General features: G+C 46.5%; 1 non-coding gene across 1 annotated transcript; it reads left to right on the top strand.

Annotated features, from left to right (window-relative positions):
- The first annotated feature begins 377 nt into the window (after window positions 1-377).
- trnaq-uug (transfer RNA glutamine (anticodon UUG)) lies at window positions 378-449 on the top strand. Its single transcript has one exon. It is a non-coding gene; the product is annotated as a tRNA-Gln (tRNA).
- Window positions 450-5,958: the final 5,509 nt, after the last annotated feature.

The raw sequence follows: 5,958 nt of genomic DNA, 5'->3' as shown, positions 1-5,958 counted from the left end.
GCCGTCTGTGACATGCATTGAAACCACTGAGAGTAGATAGTAAAATGCTATATTCAGTAATAATCAACCGTATTCGGACCATCGGTTTCGTCGCACCTTTCTTGACCGTGTTTGCATGTGTTTGTTTACCAGGCTGCAACAGCGTGTGCTAGCAGGCTAGCCTATGTTAAGCGCTGCAATAGGCCTATTCTTTAGGCTATTATCGGGGAGCTAGGATGTGATTAGTGTTCATTTACAGTTTATATGTAACGCACTGATGTTTCGACTTATTGGTATGTGTTTTAGAGTTGTCTGGAAATGGTTTCTGTCTCGGATTTGTAAGTGAACTACACGCCTTCCTGTTTAATTAGCACACTTGTGACCTGCTGGAATCAGCTGGTTCTATGGTGTAATGGTTAGCACTCTGGACTTTGAATCCAGCGATCCGAGTTCAAATCTCGGTAGAACCTTCATTTTTCGCGGAGGCTGGTAAATTGCCATTATTTGAGTGGAGTGATGGTTTAGGTGTTATAAGGAAGTCGATTTTCTTACGAAGACTTCGGCTACCATATATTTGAAACAGATACATTGGGTACAATTTGACTGTACTATTCACACAGAGTAGGCCTATCAGGGCTAAATCCGAGGATACGGCCAGAAACGTGCATTTGAAAGCCATTGGCCTTGTGACATAGGCCTAATGCATGTTGATTTCTCATGTGCGTTCACACACATGATTCCAGTCAAGTCAATGCGTCGCTTATACGTAGCCTATCATACATTGCAATACCATCGTGGCAAAACTGCCCGTATTTTCTACATTTTTCCTCAAGGAGTCAGTATTGGGTAGAACTATAAACATGCCATTCACTGATCAGTAGCCTACTACCATCTAGCGGACTAGGGGGGCAATGACAGCCAGATGTAGAACTACAGTAGGCTAAACTGAGAACAACCACAATACAAGGAGTCTGTTCTGCTGCTGCTGTAGCCTAACATTTGGTGTTTGTATGGAAATGTCCCAAAGTGAACCAATGCCCTATACTGACTGCACACATTAATTCCCCTTTTCTAATTAGTTTTTTTTTTCCGCTAAAAAACTTTTTGTGTAGTTTAGCTGCTTTTACAGAACTCTTCACACAGATGCACAAATAACTAAATTAGTCAAACAAATGGCACAAAACTGTTGCACTCAGTTTGCAATTTATAACACTCAATTCGCAAAATGTAAGAAAAGCAATCCGTCGCACAACACTCAATTTGCATGACTGTGCTCACTGCTTTACACACAATTTCCAAAATGAGGAACACTTTGCTAGGTTATAACCTCTTCAAAATGACATACTTTTGTGAATAGAGAAACCAAGAGGCAAAGTGTGTTTTTAATTTTTACTTTCTGTGTCTAGTTGCTGCAGTGCGTTAGTAATATGGTGGATGTGTTAGCGTCCATGGTACAAAACATTTCATTTTACAACTGTGTGTTAACCCCTTTGCGCAGAGCCTGTGTTAAAACCTTACTGTCACCAAAATTGTAATGGCTATGTCTTAATCTGTTACTGGATCTTGGTACTGTCGTAGCAATGTTGTTATGATGTAGTTGAGTATTTTCGGCGTATAGTGAATAGGCCCGCCGACGACCCCATCTGCAGTAAGAGGCTACGCAAACCGTGTTGGGTTTTGCAATGTATCTACACAGTTTTGCGTGAAGTTGTTGTACGGTATTCATGTAAAGAGTAGTTCTACAAAATCAGCTAAAGATAGGCCTACAAAAAAAATGAGCTTTAACGATCATAAAAAACTGTAACATCAAACACATGGGCAGGATTGACAGATGATGCCGAAATATAGCGTTTTATTATGCAATTAAGGAAACTAATAGCCTTAGTTATAGTAGAGAAACTAAATTAAGCCAAGAAATGATTAATTAAGAAATTATACTCAACCTGACTCACTAAAGGAAACAAGTCCTCTTATTATTTACTCTGTGTAGTATAAACTGGTGTTTACTCTGTAACTGTAATATATTTCCATCTTTTTGGGCCGGAGTGATGTATTCGTCCAGACTTGTTGCCTCCCCCACCTCTGCCGTCGTCACTCTCCCCAGCAGAGAGGAGGCTCTTTCTGCCCTGCCACGGCCTGGTCTGGTCCCCAGCAGAGAGGAGGCTCTTTCTGCCCTACCACAGAGAGGAGGCTCTTTCTGCCTGGCTCTCTCTGCCCTGACCTGGCTCAAGGGCCTGATTCAGGGGTGGACTGGGGGGAGAAATAAGGCCCAGGCACTTTTGGCTTTAAGGGACCCCTCATAATAAGTGGCTCAGAATTGAGTCACCGGTGGGCCGTGCACCCTTTTTACATTTCTGAAAATAGGGGCCCACGAGGGTGCGAGGCCCACTGGTGAGTCAGTTCTGCATCACTAATTATGAGGGGTCCCTTAAATGCCTGCTATGCCAAATGGCCAGTCCAGCCATGTCCTGATTAACGCACAGCCTATATATGGCTGCAGCCTAGGGCCCCCCACCTGCCAGGGGGCCCCTGATTGGCCAAAAGTGAAAAGTTGCAGAATTGTGACAGGATGCAGTATTGAGAAATTCATGTGTCGTGTTGAGTACTGTTAATTCCTAGCTCATAATTAATGACACTATGTAAATTTGTCATAAAATTTGCCTTCCAGGGGGACCCACAGCATCCTGTAGCCTAGGGGCCTTTGGCCATCTTAATCCGGCCCTGCCTGGCTCTCTACCCTGGCCTGGCTCGCTCTGTCTTGCCGTCACACTTCTCATATTTTCCTCTTTCTCCTTCCCTAACCCCCCACCATCTCTCTCTCTCTCTCTCTTTCTCTCTCTCTCTCTCTCACACACACACACTCACATGTGCATGTGCACATCCACAGTCACATGTGCACACACACACACTTCCAGTCAGGCCCCTGGCAGCAGAGGTAAACCTGTATTTTCCAAGAGTGTGGAAGAGTCAGCGCCACGCCAGCCTCCCCTGATGGCCCCTCACATGGAGCATGCAGAAGCAGAGGACACACACACACACACACACACACACACACACACGCACGTGCGTGTGCGCACACTACTACTACTACTACCACTACCCTCTACACCAGTGATTTTCAACCTATGGGCCGGGGCCCACTGGTGGGCCCTGAAGGTATTCCAAGTGGGCCTTGAAATAATTTTCTAAAAATTATAATCACATTTTGGTGTGTGTTGCTGTTGATTTATTTGAGTTTTATTCGTAATTGGGTCAGAGGTGGGCCCTGAACATTTGTGACAATTACGAGTGGGCCCCAAGTTGGAAAAGGTTGGGAACCCCTGCTCTACACACTCACACACACACTCCGCTGCAGAAACTGAGAAGCCCCCTCTTGTTTCAAAGACCACCCCTCCACCACACACACACACACACACACCTTGCAACAGATACAGTATGTTTTCAGTAATTTCAGCTTTATTTTGTTCTCTTGTGACACATGCACAGCACATTCAGCAATAGATCTTTATTACTGGGCGAATACACCGGCGGCGACAAGATTGAGCGACAGATGGACTGTGCAGCAAGAGCTACAATGGTGTACAATTACTACAATGGTGACACGTGCACATCCGATAGTAAGTCCTCAGCCGTTCCACCAGTGGAACGCTGTAGTCATTGAAAAGTTAACTACCAGTACTACACTGCTACGACATAACAGTTACAGGGCCTTTAGGTAGTACACTAAAGGGCCGTACACACACGTCGCTGCTAGTTACTCGCTCAGCGAATGAACTCAATACAACGTCAATGTGTTTCAGCGAGACTAGCAGGCGAGTACTGTATAAGCGATGCGATGTGGGCGGATCCCGAGTTGAACATATTTTATCTTCGAGCGAGGCGAATAAGCGAGTAACCAATTGGAATGCAGAATTCGGTACTTCTCGCCTGTTCATTGGCAGTTAAAGCCGCGGGAACTTTCAGCGAACGTTCCATGAAAGAGTGGCGAGTAGGCGAGCAAGCGAAAAGCTAGCTTTGTGTGTGTACGCCGCTTAAGACTTAGTCACTGCCATTCTGGTAACAGGAAATGACTAACGCTGTGTCTTCATAAGCTGTTGCACATCTGTACATGCCTCTGACCTGCTCAAGTCATTACATAAGACTACACAAATATATACAAGATACCGTATGTACAGAACAGTCTATGTAATGGCTGTACTCTATATGCAGGTACAGTCTATGGGTCATTAGGTTGGGCCTCAGTAAGTCGTGTGTTTGGTCAAAAGGTTAAGTGCATTCATGAAAGTGTAATGCAATAGGCTACGTTCATAAACTTGAGTGTGTGTGTGCGTGCGTGTGTGCGCGTGTGTGTGTGAGAGAGAGAGAGAGAAAGAGAGTTTATGTGTGTGGCTGTAAGTGCATGTATTTCTCTGGTGTTCAGGTGATAAGTGACATCTTCAGAAGGTACCTGGGAGGGTTACGTGGCGCTATTCCGACATGTCGCTATTCCGACGTTAATGTCTATTGTCGGAATACCGACACGTTTTCCACCGTCCGCCGCTATTCCTACATGCCGCTATTCCGACATCCCTAACCCTAACCCTGGGGATAAAAAGCGTCGGAATAGCGGCATGTAGGAATAGCGGCGGACGGTGGAAAACGTGTCGGTATTCCGACAATAGACATTAACGTCGGTATAGTGACATGTCGGAATAGCGCCACGTAACCCTCCCAGGTACCTGCTGAAGATGTCACTTATCACCTGAACACCAGAGAAATACATGCACTTACAGCCAGGTTATGTTAAGAGGTAAATCATCTAAAAGAAGAACCTGGAGTCCTCATTTTCTTAAGAAAATGAAGGCTCCAGGCTCTTCTATTAGATGATTTACCTCTTAACTTAACCTGGTTTACTCCTGAACCAGCTTTGTAGTATAGGCCCCTGGAGCATTGTCTTTATGTCTGAAGTAACTCTAGGTCACATATCCAGTATAAAAGGACTGACCTTGGCTTGTACCCAGTGGCATGCAGTTAATATACAGTACATGCACACGGTAGGTGGCTAAGTATAGCTTTGTGGTTAACCTGAGCAAATAAACAAAACCTGCTACATTCACTTAGCCTCTGTCTACAGGTGATGCAGCATCATCATCCACAAGGTCTTCATTGGAGAGAAAGAGGAAGAGGGCGAGAGAGAGAGAGAGAGAGAGAGAGGAAGAGAGACCGCAATGAAGAGACAGAAATGGTGAGTGAGGGGGGACTGGAAGAGAGAGAGAGAAGTGAGAGAGTTGGAGTACGTAAACCTCTGGCATCTTCATTAGCAGTGGGACGGGACCAGTGGACCCACAGCAGTGTGGTGGTGTGTAAAAATATAGTTGAGTAAACACATAAAGGCCAGTGCAACAGACACGCACGACACACACAGGCAGGCAGGCAGGCGTATAAATATATAATACCATGAATCTGTCAGCGGTGGAGGTGGGGGAGCAGTGATGGTAGTGGGCAGGGGAAAAGCAGCACATTTTTGGGCCCTATGTGCAATCAGCTCCAAATGCCTGAAAATATGGGCCCACAAGGGTGCAGGGCCCACCGGGAAATGTCCGCTATGCCAGGTGGCCAGTCCAACCCTGGTAGTGGGGCAGGCAGAAGGGGCTGGAGGTGGGGTAGTGGGGGACATGGTGGTATGGAGGTGGGTGGGGGGCTGGGAGTGGGATGGCTCGATGCCATTGCAGAGGAGAGGAGAGCAGCTCGACGGAAGAAGTGTAGCCTTGTGTAGCGTCGACCGGCCTCAGAGTAGAGCCTGTCCTCTGGGGAGTGGGGGGCTGCACACACACACGCATGCACGTACACACACGCACGCACACACATACACGCACGCACATATGCACACACGCGCGCGCATGCACGCACGCACACACACACACACACACACACACAGACAGATTTTTAAGGGGAGCAGTAAGGGCTTCACATTCACATACAGCCCGCACCAGCATACAC

Source organism: Engraulis encrasicolus, chromosome 6 (assembly GCF_034702125.1).
Source record: "Engraulis encrasicolus isolate BLACKSEA-1 chromosome 6, IST_EnEncr_1.0, whole genome shotgun sequence".
NCBI lineage: Eukaryota > Metazoa > Chordata > Actinopteri > Clupeiformes > Engraulidae > Engraulis > Engraulis encrasicolus.
The sequence above is the reverse complement of the archived record's forward strand: the minus strand, read 5'-3'. Positions and strand labels throughout refer to the sequence as shown.